The 21,894-nt window shown below is 43.1% G+C and overlaps 1 long non-coding RNA gene across 1 annotated transcript in view; it reads right to left on the bottom strand.

Moving 5' to 3' along the window:
• The window catches only part of LOC104994222, a 95,166-nt gene that overhangs the window by 6,421 nt on the left and 66,851 nt on the right, over positions 1-21,894 (bottom strand). The window contains exon 2 of the long non-coding RNA XR_825927.1: positions 4,654-4,772. This is a non-coding gene — a long non-coding RNA (uncharacterized LOC104994222). The remainder of the gene's footprint in view (positions 1-4,653; positions 4,773-21,894) is intronic.

Below are 21,894 nucleotides of genomic sequence, written 5' to 3'. Positions count from 1 at the left end.
TCTGTCAGATCTCTCCACCATGACCCGCCCGTCTTGGGTTGCCCCACAGGCATGGCTTAGTTTCATTGAGTTAGACAAAGCTGTGGTCCTAGTGTGATTAGATTGACTAGTTTTCTGTGAGAAAAATATACCATATACCATACCTCTCAGCAAACTCACCCAGAATGGCCTGCCTGTCTAAAGACAGAACTTGGCATCCTTGCCTAAAAGTGATCAACACCACTGGCCTACCTTGTGGGAAAAAAGTCTCTGAGCAAAACCCTACAAAACCATAGTGGTGGGGGTTGGGGGGAAGACCAAACCAGCCAAAAGAGAAACATTTTCCTCCACCAAGGAAATCAGCCAGGTGTGGCTAAAGTGGGACAATGGGGCAGGGGCTGGAGGCTCTGGTGTCACCTCTGGCAGATAATGGCCTCATGGGGGCCCTCACCTTGATGAATGTATCTAGGGTTTGTCGGTTTCTCAGTGCCCTGGTTCATCCCTAAAGAGTGATCATCACCATGTTGGTGACTTATTCAGTTTGCTGCTATCTCTTTTGACTGACTGCAGTTCTAGCCCAAGTTAAGCCTCTCTTTGGACCAGAGTTGAAAAATAAAAGCACCTGGCATCTCAACCATCTTTGGCCTTGAAGGAGAAGACTCCCTCTTCAGTGCTCAGTCATTGAAGTCATGAAAAGAATTCCTCTAGATGCAAAAGTACCTCCAAACCCAAACCACCTCCTTGGACTCACCCCTTTTGGCCTTCATTGCCTTAAACACTCACACCATATTTGAATATTTAATTCTACAATGCAGTATTTTTTCCTATCATCTTTTTTAAGACTCTGACAAATTATGCACTTACTTAATCTAAACTATGCAGCTCCATAAAATGTTTATGTACTCTTCTGAGGCAGAAGAGCTTCCCAAGTGGTTCAGTGGGTAAAGAATCCACCTGCAATGCAGGAGATGCAGGAGACACCAGTTTGATACCCGGGTTGGGAAGATCCCCTGGAGGAGGGCATGGCAACCCACTCCAGTATTCTTGCCTGAAAAATTCTGTGGACAGAGGAGCCTTGTGGCTTACAGTCCATAGGGTCACAAAAAGTCGGACACAACTGAAGTGACTGAGCACGCACACACGTTGAATACAGTAGATAGACAAGATTATCCTAGCAAACACAGCGAAAACTGACTTGCCCAATGAGTGAGCCTCCATGAAGAGTAACATTTTTTCAGAATATACCTTTCCATTGAATTTCTCAAATATCACAGGATTTTGCTAACCAAACAGGAGCCTCAAAGTGTCTCTGTGGGAGCCACTGTGAGGTAACCCTCTGTTGTCCCACATGCCTGTGACCACAGCATATCTGTCCTGTCCACTGACACATGTCCCCTGGGTTCCTCACAGCCAAAGGCACATCTGCCTAAACAGGCTAAATGAATTCTTGGCCTTGTAACCAAACAAGGATAACCAACCACTGGTGGTTGACCCCATGACCTTGGCCTCTTTACCACCATGCCTTCCCCAACAGAGTTAAAGAGCTGTATTGCTGTGGTCACATCACCTGGCAGGAAACTGCCAAGGGTCTGAGTCCTGTGTGGGCCGGAAAGTCAGGAAATTAAGGCTGAAATACTACCAATGTGTCTATTTCTAGGAAGCAGTGTACTTCATATACCATGTTCCTATTTTCAAAAATATCAAAATTGCTACAGATTAAAAGCGGTTGATTTTCAGCCTTTAATAGAAATATAAGACTGTGTATTTAACAGGCATGTAAATATATACATGTAACACATTATAGATATTTATATATTAAACCACACATACATTATTTAAATGTATATATTATATTTTTTATATAATATATATATAATTTTAGAAACTTCTGGAGCAGAAATTGAAATAGATGTTTCAAAAGCTTTCTAGTGGCTCCATTTTACTTTCGTCCACCAGGAAGATGAATAAAATGAGGATTTTTTGTGTGTTTTCCAAAGTAAGTTCAGTTCAGTCACTCAGTCGTGTCCGACTCTTTGCGACCCCATGAATCACAGCACGCCAGGCCTCCCTGTGCATCACCAACTCCCGGAGTTCACTCAGACTCAAGTCCATCGAGTCAGTGATGCCACTCAGCCATCTCATCCTCTGTCGTCCCCTTCTCCTCCTGCCCCCAATCCCTCCCAGCATCAGGGTCTTTTCCAATGAGTAAAGTTACCACCAAAATTTTAGTGCTCCTTTTCCTGGCAAGTTCCCTTTGAATTAGTCTCCTGAACTTCCTCTCAGGTGCCTGAGGGGCAAGGCATCAACCTGCATTAATCGGAAGCCTCTGTTCTAGGAGACTTCAGTAGAGTTTGATCATGGAACTATTTCCTCCTGTGCCCCCTCTTCCCCTCCCTAACCCTTTGCCCCTTGTCTCTATCTTCTCGCCAAGACCTCACCCTGCACCACTCTCCTTTCCCCACATCATGTTCCTGGCATGATGGCCTTCTCCTCTTGAGCACACCAAGCTCCTGCCTGCCAATAGGTGCTTGCATTTGCTGTTCACTCTACCTGAAAGACCCATCTCTGTCTTCTTCTCATCTTTCATTTCTTACTTTCATAATTACTGGCCCAGAAACACTCCCGGATCTCCCCACCGGAGTCAGTGCTCTACCTCCACCGTTACTCTCCACTACATCACCCCAAGACTTTTCTTGAGAGTACTTACAATCCTCAAGCAATATTCTGGGTATATTTATTCACTTTTAGCCCTCTCCTCCTTCAAGAATGTAAGTTCCACAAAGGGGGAACTTTACCTACTTTTTGCAGTCTTAAATATCCAGTGGCTAGCACACTGTAGGAGCAATGACTGGCACACAGTAGGAGCTAAATAAACAATAGATGAATGAATGAATAAATGAACTGCCCAGTGTTCCTCAGAGGAAGGGCACAGCTTCTCCAGAGGGACTATGAAACATCTGACTCGTTATTTAGGACACTGGTCCCCAACCTTTTTGGCACCAGGGACCGGTTTCATAGAAGACAATTTTTCCATGGACCACAGGGTGGGTAGGGGATGGTTTGGGGATGATTCAAGCACATTATATTTATCATGCATTTTATTTCTACTATTATACATTGTGGTATGCAATGAGATAATTATACAACTCACCATAAAGCAAAATCAGATCATGAGGTGTTAGAGTCTCATAAGAATCTCGCAACCTGGATCCCTCACATGTGCAGTTCACAGTAGGGTTTGCACTCCTATAAGAACCTAGAGGCACTGCTGATCTGACAGGAGGCAGAGCTCAGGCAGTAATGTAAGCAATGGGGAGAAGTTTTAAATACAAATAAAGCTTTGCTCGCTTACCGCTCATCTCTTGCTGCACAGCCCAGTTCCTAACAGGCCATGGAACAGTATCAGGGCCTGGTAGTTGGGGACCCCTGATTTAGGGAGTTTGAAGAGCATTAACCACTTCAATAGCTCAGTTGGTAAAGAATCTGCCTGCAATGCAGGAGAACCCAGTTGGATTCCTGTGTTGGGAAGATCCACTGGAGAAGGGATAGGCTACCCACGCCACTATTCTTAGGCTTCCCCAGTGGCTCAGCTGGTAAAGAATCCGCCTCCAATGTGGGAAACCTGGGTTTGATCCCTGGGCTGGGAAGATCCCCTGGAGAAGGGAAAGGCTATCCATTCCAGTATTCTGGCCTGGAGAATTCCATAGACTGTATATACCATGGGGTTGCAAAGAGTCGGACACAACTGAGAAACTTTCACTTTCACAACCACTTCAAACACCCTAACACTACACTTAGCCTCCCAGTGTTGTGGGAACTGCCTGACTTCAGTAGGGCTTCTCTAGTTTCCAAACACAAAACTGCCTACATATTAAAATGCTTAGAGATAGTCAGCCTCTGATAATAATAATAATAGTTACCATTTAGTGAGTACCTTCCCTGCCAGGAATGTTCATAACACATTCTTACATCGGTCCAGTTGGCCAACTTATGAGGTAGTATTATCTTTACTTCACAGATGAGGAAATTGTCTCCAGTGATTGGCAAAAACACATGGAACATGTAAGTATCAGAGTTGGTATCTGAAGCTTGTCTATCTCATCTGCCTTGAAGGCCCATGCTTTTAATTGTGTCTTTGTTTTGAAAAGCCAAAACATCAGTATGGTAAAGAGAATCAGCTCATGGTACACAAGTATGTGATACCCTTGAAAAGTGTGCAAGCATTTGTGTCATATGATATGTGGTCACAGTTTCCAACCCCTACATACCCATTCTAGAACAGTGCTTATTTGCATGATAACAGTTCAACTACTTCAGGCTGTTCATGAGCATTTTTGGGTTTTCAGGTATTACTCCCATCAACTCCAAGGAAAGAAAGCAGAATTATTTGAAATTTAACACTCATAGAAACCGCTGCTCTCTGGTTCAAGTGACAAACAGCTCATGTTTATGGAAGGTATAAGATGAGTTCTGCCTTCTTTGTAGCAAATTTCTACCAAAAGTAATGTGCAGAGCTAAAACAAATTAGTATTCCTAAGAGTAAAATCTATACAGAAGTTTACAAGTCCTAATTTTTATATAATAATAACTATCTCAGCATCAACACCATTCAAACAAAGCTATAAAAATACTGGGATAATATTTCAGAGAAAAACAGAGAAGGAAATAACTTACTCTTTTCCAACCCTGAGACCATTATGATTCTTTTATCTGGATAGCTGACTTTTGTTTCTTTATCTGTCCATCACGTAGATCATTCTGTGTCTCTAGCTCTTTTTTTCCTTTCTTCTTTTCTGGAAAACGTCACAAGAATATCTATCAAACTCTTGCCCCTTCCACCTGCCTTTTAACCCCTGCCACTCCAATTTCTACATGAAGTTTACCAGCTTCTCCCTTAAAATTTTCTTCTGTAAGATGAGCTTCCAAGTTCTTATTCCTTTCTGCTTGAATTTGTATGAAAACGCAAGTGTTTAAGATTTACAACTCTGCTTAGCAGGCTCTCTTTCCACCTCTTCTGGAGCTTGACTATTGAGCTAAAAATGCCCCAGCTGAAATAGCAACAGACAGAAGGTTTTGAAGACATATCCAAATCTCTCAGTTCAACCAAAAAAGCAACAGCTTTCAAACTTGTTATATTCTGGTGGGGAAGGACTTTCCACAGCCTGACCCAGTTGTCTAAAAGGGAACTTTCATCAGCCTTCATGGTGTACTAACCCAGTGACTGAATTTAATAGGAACCTTTTCACAATAAGGAGAGGCTGTGTGCTTGTGGACCTCCTCTCTCAAGCCAGTTTATCAAAACAAGTGTCCAAAAAAAAAAAAAAACAAGTGTCCAGGTCACCAGACATCTCTGCTCCTGGGTAACCGGGGATAATAGGTTTAAAAAAAAAAAAAAAAAGGCAAAGAAAGTACAGTGTTGGAGAGCATTGGGAAGCAGTATAGCCTGGAGCAGTGAAGAGTAAAGGCTTTGGGATCCCAGTTTTGGTGTAGGAACAGTTTTTGTGATCTTGGGCAAATTAACTTCTCCAAACCTCAGTTACCTCTTCTGTAAAATGGGGCTATTCTCAGTACTTAATTTGTGTTTTTGCTGTGACAAGATAGTTTAACAAGACTGTTTAAAAAAAAAAAAAAGCACTTAACACTTTTATGATGCCCTATAAGGGGTTCCTACTGCAATCATAGTTTTTATTTCCTATTACATCATGGACCAGGCAGCTTCTCATGAGAGCAAAGGAGTTTAGGCCAACAGGTATAATGTCAGGTTTCCCTCCTAGATAACCCAAATCTATACCAGATGAATTAAGTGGAAAAAAGAAAAAATAACAAACAAAGGACCTTTCAAATGTGTTTCCAATATAAATGGCCCAGAAGCAAAAAAGAGAAAATAAAAGGAAAAGGACAGACAAAACAGATAAAGCTTGCATCTCTCCCAGATTTCAACATATACTTTCATAGCTTTGGAAAAGACCCATCTTCAAAGTTCTTTTCTCAAGGGAGAAGAATGTCCCCCAGAGAAGAAGGACTGGCCTCAAAATATCAAGAGAAAGTTCAAAACTCTAGCCTTCACAGAGAGGGAATAGTCTCCAGGTCAGGCGTGTTGACCCGTCTACAGTTTCTTCTGGTGAAGCTACTGAAAAAGGGACCCAGAGGTACACACACGTGTGCTGTCAATCCCTGATGCTCACACATCCCGGGGAGTGCACAGGAAAGAGGGGGGGGGGGGCCTTCATCAACCCCATCAAACTAATACTTCTAGAGGCTGATCTCCTGACCCTCTGGCCACCAGCTGTCATAAGAGGGATATCGCCTTTTCTGAGATTCAGAGTAACCTTACCAAGAGGTTGTTCAAAAGGTATGCAGTTCGGAGTAGACAAAACAAACTCAGGTGTGCAGGAGAATGGGGCCAGTTCTGATGCAGAGACCAGAGGTAGGCTGCCTGCCACGGTGTTTACCTTAAACTTACTTTATTGGGGCCAGAAAACAAAGCAGCATCCAAATTGTGAAACTCAAGATGCCAGCAAGAGTGGCATGTTCCTTTAAATAAGCTTTTGCGTTGATTATTTTTAGATGGTGCTGAAAGGAGACAGTTGCACAATTTCCGAAAGAAAGTCACTCAAGAGTCGGACACGACTGAGCGACTAACCCTTTCTTTCTTTCAGAAAGTGTCCACAGCTTAAGTAGTTGATAAATTATTTTCCTCAGTGTGTGCTTTAAAATTTCGCCCGGATGGAAATGGACACCAACTATGTGCCTCATTGACCTAAAAATCAAGCACTCTCCTCCATACAGAAATTTAATTATGCTGTAAAATAAGGCCTTATTAGTGTGGAGTATCTTTTTTGCCCACGATTTTCCAAAGCTTCACATATCTGAAATCATTGTGAAAAGCAAAACTCTGATTTCACTGCTTTTTCCCTCTCTTTGGGAAATATCTCCTTTAAATATTAATAGAGCCCAAGCCTATTGACGTTTCAAGCAACACGGAACAATTTCCCTGGTCTTTCACCCACCTCATCTAGCAACCAACTTGGTAAGAGTAACAGCAACTAAAACCCATGATTCCGACCCGGTGCCTGGCGAACGTTTCTCCTTTTATAACTACTTGAGCGTGGCAGGCTCTTCCTATTAACTACATTACATCACCATTATCAAAGACGAAAGGAAATTAATTTTGTTTTTCAAGGTCTTGGCAATAAGTTGGTTCTTTACTTCATCAGACATCTGCTGTTTTTCTACGTGTGTCATTTGCGAAGCTGAGTTTTCCTTATGACTTTATTCTCATAACAATTTATCACGCAACAGTGTTTACCAGAGGATTTTGGCTGATGGGTTTTTCTCTCCCAGCAGAAAGTGTAACCGTAACTTAAGGCCAATATCATCATCTATATTTCATTTTCAAATAGTTTTCTAGGGCTTAAAAAAAAAAACAGCCAACAAGACCGTCAAGAAAAAATAACCACTTATGGTCTCTGGCTGAAATGTATTGCCAATGCAACACTACTTTTGTTTTAACAGATGGGCCTTTATCAGCAAATTATGTGGGCAGTTCACCAACTTCTCTTAGGAATAGAGGAGTCTTTCCATTTACTTGTGCTCTTATCTGTTCACTTAAAGCCACATTTGATCACAAAATTCTAGGGATATTTTTTTTCATGTATTGATACAAAGGGTAAACTACAGAGAATCTTCTGTTCTGTAATCATTAGTCATTCCTGGGCTGATTGATAGGGCCTAAGCCTTATTTCACACCAGAGGAAAAAAAGTAATTAGGTCGTCCACATAGATACATTGGGTTCCCTAATGCTCTCTGTGTTTATTCACTGTCTAATGGCATCAGGGCCTCTGAAAAAGCTCTTCACAGTATTTATTTTGATGAATAATCTGCTGGGGTTTGACTCATTTTTCTTTTCCTTCTCCCATCTCTCACTATTCCCCTCACTTTCTCCAGCTGCTGACTAACTCCTAGAAGTCTCAGTTCTGCTGGTAAACACAAGAGCCAGGTTCACAGCAGACGGTCATTTCAGACAAGAGTCAGTAGCTCTAGTATGGGGTGTGCAGAGAATCAGAAAACCAGCTTCAAGGAATATTAGAGAAAACCTCAATTTGCCACATGCTTCCTATAAAGACTTGTGTTTTTATTTTTTATTAAGGAGATTCTCATCCAAAAAAAAACAAGAGATGAATGATGATAATTTTTCTTTTGCCCTGAAACTTACTTTCACCTTTCTGTGTTGCAATTTACCATTCGCATTTCCACAAAGATCCAATCCCTAGGCCTCAGTTTTTCTAAACCTATAAAATAAGAAGGTTGCACTAGACCCAAAGTTGAGTGTTCATGCTGAGCACCTGAGGAGCTGGTTCAGTAAGCAGATCTGAGCTCCACCCTGATTCAGTAGGGTTGAAGTGGCACCCAGGAATATTCCATTTTCAACCCTCCAGGGCTGAATCTAACGCAATCAAGGTGCTTCCTTTTCCAAATATCTGTGACTCCATAAAAACCTCAATGAGCTATTAGCTGATCAGCTGAGCAAATCTTACATTTATTGACAAATCTATCTCTGTTAGGTACTGGCTTCTCCAATATCTCCGCTCCATGAGTCCACTTTGTGAGCAGGACAAGCCTGGTTCCAGGGGGCCTTGGAAGCTGAGCCAGATGCAGGTGGAAGCCCTTTGTTCCAGAAGCCAGGCACATCACCCCCACCCGGCCCAGCCAACAGGCCAGCCTCAGAGACATGGCCCTTCAAAGTGCTGAATCACTTTTGTGATCAAGGTGAGTTTCCAAAACAGCAGATACTTGCATTTTCAAGGAAAAGTGCAGAAACCTTTCATTTTGCAAGCAGTGACTTTGGGATCATCCATGATTTGTTACTTATTATCAGACAAATCTTCTCCATTAGCATGAGAGAATGTGGTACAGATGAAATTAGAAAACAAATTACGACCCACGTGACAAATGAACCACAACGAAGCATGCAACTTTTCAAAATCATTCATCCTAACCTCAAGGCTCATAAATGAAAACCAGAGAGCACATGGCTAGTAGGACCCAAAGGCCAGCACTTGTGTGTGCTGACGGAATTTACAGGATGCTGTGGGGACAAGAGTCCCATTTGTGAGCACATCAAAGTCAGAGAGCAAGGCTTGACCACAACTCCCTTACTAACTACTTGTATGGCCTTGGCCAAGTTACTTCACTTCTCAGAATGTGTGAGAAGTGAATGGGGCTCACAGTTACTCACTGAATATTTACTGAGTGTCTGGGAGTAATGGCACAGTAATCTCAAGCAGTGGACAAAACAGGCAGAAATCCCTACCCTCAGGAGGGACACAGACAAGAGACAAAGAAATAGAAACTACAATGTCAGACAGTGGTAACTAAAGCAGGGTAGGGAGTTAAAGCGTATTGGCTCACTATTTCAGATAAGATGGCCAATGAAAGCTTTTCTAGGAGGGACTATTTGAACACAGGCCATAATAAAGTGAGGAAGGAGCCTCATAATATCTGGGTAAAAGCCACCCAGGCAGAAGCAAAGTACAGGTGCAAAGACCCTGAGGCAGGAACATTTGAGAAAAGGTCAAGTGACTGCAAAGAGACAAGAGTGGCTTAAGGAAAATAAGTGAGGGGGAGGGTAGTAGAAAAGAAGTAGCCAGATTATTGGGCTTCCCTTGTGGCTCAGCTGGTAAAGAATCCACCTGCAGTGCGGGAGACCTGGGTTCAGTCTCTGGGTTGGGAAGATCCCCTGGAGAAGGGAAAAGCTACCCACCCCAGTATTCTGGCCTGGAGAATTCCATGGACTGTATAGTCCATGCGGACGCAGAGTCGGACTCAGCTGAGTGACTTTCACTTTCAAAATCAGATTATAAAGGGCCTGAAAGTGAGCTCTTTGGCTCTCCTTCCATTTTGATGAGTCTTTAGAAGTTCTGAGTAGCATTAACTGATGGATGTTTGAAGGGATGGTTCCAGCTGCTGTTGGCAGACAGGAATATAAGGGAAGTGCATCCAACAAGACAGGCGAGGTCATCTTTTGTCACTGCAATCTGACATGATTTTTGGCACAATATCAAGTCCCTAGACCTCAGTTTCCCCAAACCTGTAAAACAAGAAGATGATCGACAACCACAAAAATGTTGTGTCTTATAGGAACAAAGACGACTTCTCACTCATACTTCACATCCATCATAAGTTAGCCAGGGTTCTGCTCCATCTTTCCTCCTTCTGGGACCCAAGGATGGAGCACTCTCTATCTGGATCACTGCAGGTCACCACATCACAGGGAAAAGGGAGCACAGTGACTCATACCCAGACTCTGCCACATCAGTCTGGGAGTGACACACATCACTTCCACTCATATCTCATTGGCTAAAGCAAATCATTTGAACATATCTAACTTCAAAGGCAGTGGAAAAGTACAATCCTCCCATGTGTCCACAAGCTGGCAACTTGGATGAACAGCATTAATGAATACAAGACCAGGGGGAAGCAGAAAGACTGATCAGGAGGCTTTCACAGTAATCCAGGCAAGAGAGAACAGCTTATAGCAGGCAGTGGCAAGAGAGGTGTTAGGAAATAGATGCAGAAGACATTTTGAAAGCAGAGACAACAAAATTTGCTGATGGATTGGATGTGGAGTAATCATAACCACCTCACCGTGGATTTCTTTTGGTGCAGATTAAATGAGATGATTTATGTGAAATTCTTACAGAATGCCAAATGCACTGTAAACCTCCACGATGGTGATTTTTATTGCTGTATTTATAGATTGAAGAGGTACTTATGATAACAGAACAGAGCAGCTCAATTTTGGACCATCCTACTTTCCAAGGTACATGGTTGCTTTACTGGTACACCTCTATTCACACAAACATGCATACAAAGGTATTTTCCAAAAATAATCATAGTAGTTATTACCAACTTGACTTTAAATCATCTTCACCTCTGAGGAAACTCTATAATAATGAACTAATTTTCCTAGTAACTACAGAGAAGCTTTCCTTCACACGGATACACATTTGGGACTCAGAAAGTAACCTGCGTAAAAGTCAGGAAGCGCCCAGTCTTTCTGCTCAGATGTTGTAGATTAATAGTCATTCGATTTGGGAATGTGAAATGAACTGATAAGAAAAGCTGTTCGTACCAATGACATTTAGGAATGAAAACTGACAGATCACCTGCTTTAGAAGACTTGATTCTTCAGATTTTATGGGGGGTGGGGAAACTTTAGTGCCATTTGCTCTCTTATGGCTTACATTAAACAATTTAATATATAACATGAGGGAGAGAACATGATATAAACAATATATCCAGGAGGAAAAATAAATGACCTCAATCCCAAGAGGCACTGTTATGCACTGGTACTATTCATGTACATTATAAGGAATGATGTATCAGTTTTACTTCTAATCAGTATCTAAATATATCACCGTCGGTTCCTGGAGTGCATTACACTATCTCGCAATGCATGCTCACATTCTGCATTAATGTGGAAAGTATCCATCCGTTATCAGGCAGAACTTAATTCTATATTGAAAAATGAGGTGTCTGCTTGGTACACTTCTATTTTAAGGTTTAAAGTCATTGAGAAACCAAATCTAAAATAGAACCTTGGAACCAAGCTATGCATGGGTGTTGAGAGATAACAGTTTGTTGGTTGTCTGACTCGGAGGCATCACCTATGTTTTGGGGGCCTCTGGTTTCTCCTCCTGCTTGGGAGCATCTAACCCAATGATGCAGTGAAAGCCTTTTAAAAATATTCTTAGAACAAGCTTTTAAATAACAATACATGTGGCTAGCTGTGCTTACTCGCTCAGTCGTGTCTGACTCTTTGCAACCCCTGAAGTGTAGCCTGCCAGGCTTCTCTGTCCATGGGGATTCTCCAGGCAAGAATACTGAAATGGGTTGCCATGTCCTCTTCCAGGGGATCTTCCCAACCCAGGTCTTCCACGTTGCAGGCAGATTCTTTACTGTCTGAGCCACCGGGGAAGCCCAAGAATACTGGAGTGGGTAGCTGTTCCCTTCTCTGGGGCATCTTTCAACACAGGGATCGAACTCAAGTCTCCTGCATTGTAGGTAGATTCTTTACCAGCTGAGCCACCAGGGAAGCCCACACATGTGGCTATCCCTGAGTTAACTGTACCCATAAACAAGCAAAATATCCCATGAATGTCACAATTTCAGCTCCTAAATTATAACTGCTTCCTGCCTATTTATGCAGCCTGAATTGAGATTCAAAAACTATGTTCACCAAGATAAAAGGGACTGGTTGTTGCAGTGTTGTAAAAATGTAATTTAAATATTGCAACACACCAAGTAATGAGTTCCATGGGATAAAAAATAAAAGCAGACTCAGCCAGACCACCTGCTCAGGCCACTATGGACATTGCATAAAGTGGATCTGATGGATTTACTGGGCATCTTCTAAGTGCCTTTGACAGTGTCAGGTACCATGTGAAATAAAAATGCATGTAACTATTTCTATCCTCACACTCCTCAAAACAATTGAGGGTACAAATGGAAATGCAACTTGATCTAGTGCAACTAAAACACAGAAAAAGTGGAGGAAAGTGGGAATTTCTTGGCTCATCGAACTCAGTTACGGAGCCAGTGTGGACCTAGCCTGAGGAGCAGGGGGCTGAAATGCTCAAGCACTTGGTTTTCATGTCTTGTTCCTGTGCTTCTCTCCATGCGTCAGCATCATCCCTTCAGTCTGGGTTTTCCAGGAAACACAACTCTGGCAACCTCCAGATTCACATCTTGATCACTTCCCACTTCAGCACCAGAAAGAAAAGGACCCCGCTGGTGGTAGGAAGTGGCGCATGTTTCCATGGTGTAAATGCTACCACCCCACCCAGCTTCAAGTCACCCCCACCCTGATGTCATCTATGGAGCACAGGGAAGAGGTGCTGTCCGGAGCCTGGCTGAGCAGGTGGGAGTCCATTCCAGCCACCACCAACTCAACCATACTGCACATCCCTCTCTGTACACACCTACAGAAACCCAGCTAGATCTGGTCCCTGCTCTCAAGGGATATTTCAGAGAAGACAGAGAAGGAAGGAAATAATTACAGAACAGTGTGGTAATTGATGTAATACAGGCACATACAAGATATAGCGATGGCCCCAAGCAAGGGTGAGCCCTCTGCCTAGTCTAGAGTGGGACCCTCAGAGGAAGCTTCCAAGGAGAGATGCCTTTATGACTGAGAGTTTACCACTTCAGTTCAGTTCAGTTGCTCAGTCCAGTCTGACTCTTTGCAACCCCATGGACTGCAGCACACCAGACTTCCCTGTTCATCACCAACTCCCAGAGCTGGCTCAAACTCATGACCATCTCATCCTCTGTCGTCCCCTTCTCCTCCTGCCTTCAATCTTTCCCAGCATCAGGGTCTTTTCCAATGAGTAAGTTTTTGCATCAGGTGACCAAAGTATTGGAGCTTCAACTTCAGCATCAACCCTTCCAATGAATATTCAGGACTGATTTCCTTTAGGATGGACTGGTTGGATCTCCTTGCTGTCCAAGGGACTCTCAAGAGTCTTCTCCAACACCACAGCTCAAAAGCATCAATTCTTCAACACTCAGCTTTCTTTATGATCCAACTCTCACATCTATACATAACTACTGGAAAAACCATAGCTTTGACTAGATGGACCTTTGTTGGCAAAGTAATGTCTTTTCAATGTGCTATCTAGGTTGGTCACAGCTTTTCTTCCAAGGAATAAGTGTCTTTTAATTTCATGGCTGCAGTCACAATCTGCAGTGATTTTGGCGCCCCCCCAAAATAAAGTCTCTTACTGTTTCCATTGTTTTCCCATCTATTTGTTATGAAGTGATAAGACTGGATACCATGATCTTACTGTTCTGAATGTTGAGCTTTAAGCCAACTTTTTCACTCTCTTCTTTTACCTTCATCAAGAGGCTCTTTAGTTCCTCTTCACTTTCTACCATAAGGGTGGTGTCATCTGCATATCTGAGGTTATGGATATTTCTCCCTGCAATCTTGATTCCAGCTTGTGCTTCATCCACTCCAGCATTTCGCACAGTGTACTCTGCATATAAGTTAAATAAGCAGGGTGACAGTACACAGCCTTGACATACTCCTTTCCCAATTTTGAACCAGTTTGTTGTTCCATGTCTGGTTCTAACTGTTGCTTCTTGACTTGCATACAGATTTCTCAAGAGGCAAGTAAGGTGGTCTGGTATTCCCATCTCTTTTTTCTTTTTTTCTTTTTACTGGAGTGGGTTGCTATTTCCTTCTCCAAGGGATCTTCCCAACCCAGGGATCGAACTCAGGTCTCCCACATTGCAGGTAGATGCTTTACCGTCTGAGCCACCAGGGAAGCCCCTGGTATTCCCATCTATTTAAGAATCTTCCACAGTTTGTTGTAATCCACACAGTCAAAGGCTTTAGTATAGTCAATGAAGCAGAAGTAGATGTTTTTCTGGAATTATCTTGCTTTTTCTATGATTCAATGGATGTTGGCAATTTGATCTCTAGTTCCTCTGCCTTTTCTACCACTTATAAGTGTGGTGGGAGAGGGCATACACAGGAGCACACAAAGACCCACAGGAATGCAACAGAAGGAGGTGAAGGAAGTGTGGGAGCAACTGGAAGGGAAGTATAACAAGCTGAGAAGCAAAGGTGAAGCTAGAGGGTGTGGGGAGTAAACCAGCGATGATTTCATGAAGACTTTGGATGCCTTTTAAGGATTCTGGGTTTTTAGCCTATCTATCAGTGGTCTTCAACCTATTTCGAGGTAGGGGAAACCCTTTTATTATGAAATGATAGGTGTGATCTCAACTTTACTCTTCTGCCCTAATTCCAGTTTTGTTAGTTAGCCCCAAACTGTCATTTATAGCATTCTCCCCCCTGCAATACAGGATCCAGTCTAGGGCCACATGTGATGTCTTCCCATCCCTCATTTGTGATACAAATTTTGATCTCCAAAGTGTTTTCAATTTCTCCATTCTATGTACAATTGTTATTTTTTACATTGCTATTAATAAACTATTTCAGGAAAGACATTTTTAGGTTAAGCAAAGATGATGATTTTTCAACTTTAGGACTCCTTCCATAATCACAAATAAGTACTTGACATTCCATTATAGGCAAAAACTCTCCCTTCTCCTCCATGGTTTTCTTTAGTATTTATCTCTTTATTATCAGAATGGAATCATGGATTCCTTTTCTTCACTGCTTTATAATTCATTTACTGCCTTTAACTTTGTGCTGTGGTGCTCAGTTGTTAAGTCAACCCCATGGACTATAGCCCATCAAGCTCCTCTGTCCATGGGTTTTCCAGGCAAGAATACTGGGGTGGGTTGCCATTTCCTTCTCCAGGGGATCTTCCTGACCCAGGGATCAAACCCATGTCTCCTGCTTGGCAAGCAGATTCTTTACCACTGTGCCACCTGGGAAGCCCTTTAACTTTAATGCTCAGATTACCTCTTATCTAAACACTGGAAATAACTTCTGATATAAGATGTATCAAGTGAACCCATAGCTTACCCTGCCCCAGCCTTGGCATAAGCCTTTTCTCCAAGGATCCCTGGTTTCTTTTATTAGAGAATGGCATTACAGACCAAGATTTGGGTACCAGGGGTGCTCATTGCTATTAAAACTAGGGTGGCCTTACTTGTTGGTCTTTTCGGTGGAAAAAGCTAGGAAATGCACATGTATGTATCCCTAGAGAACACACACACACAATTGTGAATCCATTACATGTCTCAAATTCAAATCCATCCCTACAGTTTCCTTTCCTGACTTCTTCACTCCACATTTGTAGCTCTCCTATTACACAATGACAATACTTGTTCCCACCAATATGAACTAATGCACTCATTACTCAATTCTATACTAAATCTAAAAAGGTTTCAGAAAGGCTTCTCCCAAAAAACAAACCTACTAGAAAGAGTTCAGGACTTGTTTGCTATTCTCTCCATCTCCCCAGCCCTCCAAGACTGTGCGTATTTAGTTCAAAACCCTGTGTTCATAAATAATTTCAATTGGTTATTCCCCCCCACCCCATCATTCATTGTGGTCATGTCATTCATTTGAAAAACACCTGGGTTCATTTGCTTCAGTTTTCCTCCAGTTTCAGGATGCTTTTTCACTTTGCATCATTGCTGATTTATTTCATTCTTTGAATAGGTAGAACACTAACGTGCCTTCAAAATTCAAGATAGTATGAAAAGGCACACTCAGGAAAGTTTACAATGTGTTTTACTCCTGTTTTTAAATGAATGTCATTCTTTTTCTGTAAGGAAATCATCAAATGGGGGGAAGAAGGTAAAAAAGACTAATGTAACAGTCTTAACGGCAATGAGGAACAGAAATGAGGAGGATTTCCTATGATTAGGAGTTATCTCCAGATCAAGCTCCACCATCAACATTTGGGAGCGGGGGATGGATATAAAAATATGTAAAGGTTTGAGGACAAGTCTCAGTTTTCAGGTTGGAGTGCCCGGTAGGATGGAGGTTAACCTCTGGTGGACAAGTTTACAGGAAAAGAAACAGGTTTGGACAGAAAGACAATGAATTCCGGTCTTGATATGTACTATGTTCTTGCCCAGCTTATCTTCTGGAAAGCCAGAAGAAGCAGAACTAAATGAAAGGGAAAGCAAAAGCAGCAAGAAAAGTGGGAAGGGCAAATGAAAGCTGCACAGCAAGGAACCTTAAAATCTTCTTAAAATTACTTGTCTTTATGGACTGCCCCATTGTAGTTCAGTCACGGCATGCTCCCCAGTCCTTCGCTATCTCCCGGAGTTTGCTCAAACTCCTGTCCATTATGTTAGTGATGCCATCCAGCCATCTTATCCTCTGTCGCCCTCTTCTCCTGCCCTCAATCTTTCGCAACATCAAGGTCTTTTCCAATGAGTTGGCTCTTCGCATCAAGTGGCCAAATTATTGGAGCTTCAGCATCTGTCCTTCCAATGAATATTCACAGTTGATTTCCTTTAGGATTGGCTGGTTTGATCTCCTTGCAGTCCAAGGGACTCTGAAGAGCATTACCATAGCCATAAACACATCCTCCCAAAGCCTGGGGTCCTTTTGCTCCATCAGCCCCTAAATAGGTTAGAGTACATGGTTTAGTGGCTCTGGAATCAGAGAGTCTTCCCTCAGACTCTGGCTCCACCACTTCCTAGCTGGGGGACCTTGCACAAGTCAGCTAATCCGTCTAAGCTTCAGTTCCTTTCCAGCAAGACAGAGAGAGTGATGCATGACGTATACCTCGCAGTGTTGTGGAGATTATGGGAAAATTTAAAACAAGTGCTCAGCACAATGGCTGACTCAGAGAAGGCATTTTCTCTTTTTTTCCTTTAATCTCAGGTAATCAAGATGCTATCTCTGTCACCCTCTAATATAAGCTACACAATACCCCAATGCTGTGGCTCTCAGCCTTGGCCACACATAAAAATCACCTGGGGAGCTTTAAAAAAAAAAATACCAAGACTCAGGCCTCACCGCCCAGAGAGTCGGACTTAATCGGTTTGGGGTGGAATTCAGCATTGGTGTGTGTGTGTGTGTGTGCGTGTGTGTGTGTTTAAAGCTCCAAGGTGATTTTAAGCAGAGTTCAGCACCACTGCTTTCCTCACACACTAAATCTGAAGAAGGGCTCTCCTAGGCTGTACTCCCTCTTGACCCTTCTGACAGCACTTCAGAAGAGAAATAGATTGCTTAAATTGTTCTCTTTTTATCCCAAACATCCAAAGCATATAGCAATATGTTATTCTCCAGGAACCTCTTTTCTGAGAAACATAAATACCACCTTCCCCACAGGAAGAAAGGAATGTTCCTCCCCACCCAAAAGAAACCTGCTCCTTTCTCACCCACCCAGGCGGACTAGAAAGCAAAGCACACAGGAGCTTGGTCAGCGCAAACTCTGCCCAGAGGAGAAGAGCCAGGAAGGGGCAGTCTTTCCATGGGCCCAGTCCAAGCAGTCCCAACCAGCGGAGGGACCCGGAGCCTGGGAGCTCCCGGAGGGCAACGCCATTTCTGCTCATCACACAAATCATGTTTAATGAGTGTTGGCTGCTCTCAGGAAGCACGAGAACCGCCACACGGCCCTTACGCCACCCACGTCCACCAAACCGATGTGTACATGGGCTGAAAGTCAATTCCTCCGTCACTTCAGGGTTTACTTTGAAAACTCTGGTCTGCGGGAGGAAAGGGAATCAGTCACTATAAGCAAAGGTAGAATGCTCTTGGACGGCTAGATCCCCCGAGACGCTCTAGGGTGGATGCATACCTATCACCAGTTGCTGCCTTCAAAACAGGAAAGAGGAAGCTTTCTGAGAACAGGAAGTAGCTCCATGGTCAATTTAATTTTTCTTTTGCAAAACTTTGTCTAATCTGTTTGATTTCTGTTTACCAGTTTAGGAGTATTTTGATAAGGGGATTTCAAGCTCTACGTTCCCTTTGGAATCCCCAAATCACAACTAGTAATGAGGCTTTCTGTCTTAAGCCACCCAGCTGCCCCTCAGGGAGCCTGAAGCTATAGATGTTCAATATAGAATGAACTGTGCATCGACAAAGGTGTTGGGCAGAGCCCCTGAAACAATAGTGTTTGGAATGTGGGTCCTCATCGCTGTGCTTAGTTCTGAGCTTTACTTCTTGAAAACACTGGTGGGCGCTGAACCTGGGCAGCCCAGCCCAGGGTAACTGGCCATTCTTGATGTTACAGGCAGCCCAGTCTAAACATATCTTCACAGAAGCAGGGGCCCAGTGGCCAGATGTCCAGCACAGATAGAAGCTTGGGACACCCACTCAGTCTGAGCCACGGCCACTACACCTGCACAACCTCTGACAGCCAGGGCCTCAGATTCCTTGGCAATCCAAAGACAGCTGGAGCAATTCCACCACTCAACCCCTCTCTACCCCACACCTCTTCTTCTGAACCCTGCTTAGAGTGGTGGGAAACTGTAACCTTTGGCTAAAGAACATTTCTTTTACTCACGTCGGGTGTCAGAAAGACCCTAGAATACCAAATGAAGAATGAGAAAGCAAGAAATAAATGGAAAGAAAAACAGGCAACTAAGAGTTTGGCCATCTTGGATATGAACAAGAAATTAAAACTCTTCTGCAAATGTACCCTTATTTACCACTTGTCTATAACTCCCTTTAAGATAATTCATTCCATGCAAAGGGACATTGAGTGTGTACCTTGGTTTCAGCTGTAAGTCTGGGGTTGAGCTGTCCAAGCTCAGAAAACATTTGACTCAAGAATGCACAGACCTGCAGTTGCCAGCTGGAGTTCTTTTCAAGAAACCCATAATCCAGAGCCTGCTACTAAAAAACGCTTCAAATCCATATCTCAATCAAACTCAAGTCTTGCAAATTAATGTGCTCAATGACAGAAGCAGGGCCTTGTTGCTTTTTTAAGTGAATGTAGCAGCTTGTTTACAATGATAATGACTGTTAGAAAGTGACTATTGATTGATTGATTCTCACTGGTGACATTTGAAGTATTGAGTATTTGTGTATACTGATGACAAATATGAATAGATCCTCCCCCTATATCCTTGCAATCAATTAGGTGTATGATTCCAGGTCCAGCCCGTACCCAAGGGGAAGAGACAACACATGGCTGTGAATAAAAGGAGGGGCATTATTAGGGTCCATCTCAAAGACTGGGTGCCTTCTCTTTCCAGCTGGGGATCACAAAGGATTTCAAATTCCTGATGCCAGTTATAAGGGTTATAAAGAAATCATGCCATTTGCCTCAAATAACCTTTCATGTAAGACGGTGGGCAGAGTGCCCGCCACAGAACATCACCCAATCCTGAGCTCGTTGGTCAGCTCCCCTTTCTGCAGAATGTTCCTCTTTTCTCCTCCAACATAAATGAACCAAGCCTGTGTCCCGGATCCTCAAAGTATCGAGTATATTTGGCAAACACATTTGAGCCGAGGTATTTGTGTAAATGAGGCTTACAACGTTATCCTTCATAGGAGACACTTTTGGATGTTAACTGAAGTCTCTGGTGATAGCACGTCCCAGGGAAGCTGTTTGGAAGAAACTCTGGAATGCTGAAAGGGACCTGAGAGATCAGACTCTAATTTTCTTGCTTTATAGCAGAGAAGAAAACTGAGGCCCAAGGGGGACATGACCACAGACCTTCCCAAGTTCACATAGGCAGATTTGCAAAGACCTTTACAGTCAATTTTCCTCATTCTCTCAAATGAATAAAAGGGAAAGCTCTTTGACACTCCAAAATTGGATCTCTGGGTTGCAGTGTTAGAAGCAGAGTCGAGGAAAAGCCATCAGGAACAGACCCAGGGCTTAATGCTAATTATATGTTTGTTGGTTTGCCTTTCAACACCTAGAGTCTCTTGGCATATTTTGGTAGTTCCGAAGACTATGCCACCCAATTCTTCCCCATTCTCCTCCTCCACCCACCACTGCATCCACCGCTCTCTCCTCAGTCCCCAACAATGCAAAAGAAGAGACCACCACTGGCACCTACCCTAAAGATGGCTGTCAGCCGAGGATAATGTCCGGGGCCAAGAGTGAGATCTGAGTACCAGAGCTGGGGTGTCTGGGCCTCCAGACAGGCTTCACAAGACCCTGTGAACCAGACCGTCTTTGGAAGACAGGATTCCCCCTTTGACTTCATCTCTTTGCAAATGTCATCGTTATCTAACACTTGGGCAAAACATAGATACTCCTGTTACACAAGCTGATCAAGCAACTTCATCAGAAAAAAAGCAAATCTTCAAGAGACCCTTGCAGAAGGCTCACAGCCTGCTGGAATATGGATCACCACATTCAACACAGCAGCAGAGAACCGAGTTCTGGGGTTGTGCTCTGAAAATTCAGACTTCTTGGTCTGTCTCACCAGGGCCAAGGGAAGTGCAGCTACCTTTAGAAACAAAGGAGTCACCTGGTTTCACAAGGTACATGCTTCTTGATATTGTGCTGTTTCTTGGACTTGAGTTGCACAATACAATGTTTTTCTGAGCCTTTGAAAAGGAAGCAAAATCCAGGTTTATGGATTGGACAGGATCTCAGTGTGCATGCAGGCAGACTCAGTCAGCCTGTTAATGGTACCTGTTCATTTCACGTTTTTGCACCCCAGCAAGATGAGGTATTTACTCTTCTGCTATAAGCCATGCCCCTGGGTCAAACATCTTCCACCCACATTTTTCTCATCAAAGACCAAGAGAAGAAGACCAGGCAGCATTTACACAGAGAGGACCTCAAAGCTCCAACTGAACTGGGCCTCAGGGAGGGCTCTAGGGGCTGTGGAACAGAGGAAATGCTCCTCACAGGGAGGTTCCACACCACCCAGAGTCTGGGCTGCTCGCCACACAGACAAGAAGGAGAGGTTGCACAGGCACATTTAAGCCAGGTGGTGTGCACAGGTGTGAGGCTCCCCTCCTAAAGGTCGGACACCATGGTTTAGATAATAAAAATCTGTGATATTAGAAATTTCCCTAGAGGGGTTTTTTAATTCCCTGACTCTCTTAATAGCTTACCTGTCCCACAGGAAAGCTATGACCCATTCTTCAAAATGTCTACTCTCCTCTCCCAGACAGAAGAAAATGTCGGGTATTATTTTATTTCTTTACTGGTGGAAAAACCACGATGGAGACTTCCAGAGTAGGCAGCAATCTAGGACCCCAGGTCTCCCGCATTGCAGGCAGACGTTTTACCATCTGAGCCACCAGTGAAGCCCGATCTAGGACCATAACAGGGCAGAAATATTAACATGCTCCTCTTCCTTATGAATTTTTCACTGAATTTTTCACTTCCTTATGAAATTTTCAGTGTATACATATGAAGGACACAAATCCTAAGTACATAACTCAATGAATTTTTTTTTTTTTTTTTCTGGTCCAGTTTTGGGAAGTTGTACTTTTCTAAGAATTTGTCCATTTCTTCCAAGTTGTCCATTTTATTGGCATATAATTGTTGATAGTATTC

The sequence above is a fragment of the Bison bison genome, unplaced genomic scaffold (genome assembly GCF_000754665.1).
Source record: "Bison bison bison isolate TAMUID 2011002044 unplaced genomic scaffold, Bison_UMD1.0 scf7180017864254, whole genome shotgun sequence".
NCBI classification, from domain to species: Eukaryota; Metazoa; Chordata; class Mammalia; order Artiodactyla; family Bovidae; genus Bison; species Bison bison.
The sequence above is the reverse complement of the archived record's forward strand: the minus strand, read 5'-3'. Positions and strand labels throughout refer to the sequence as shown.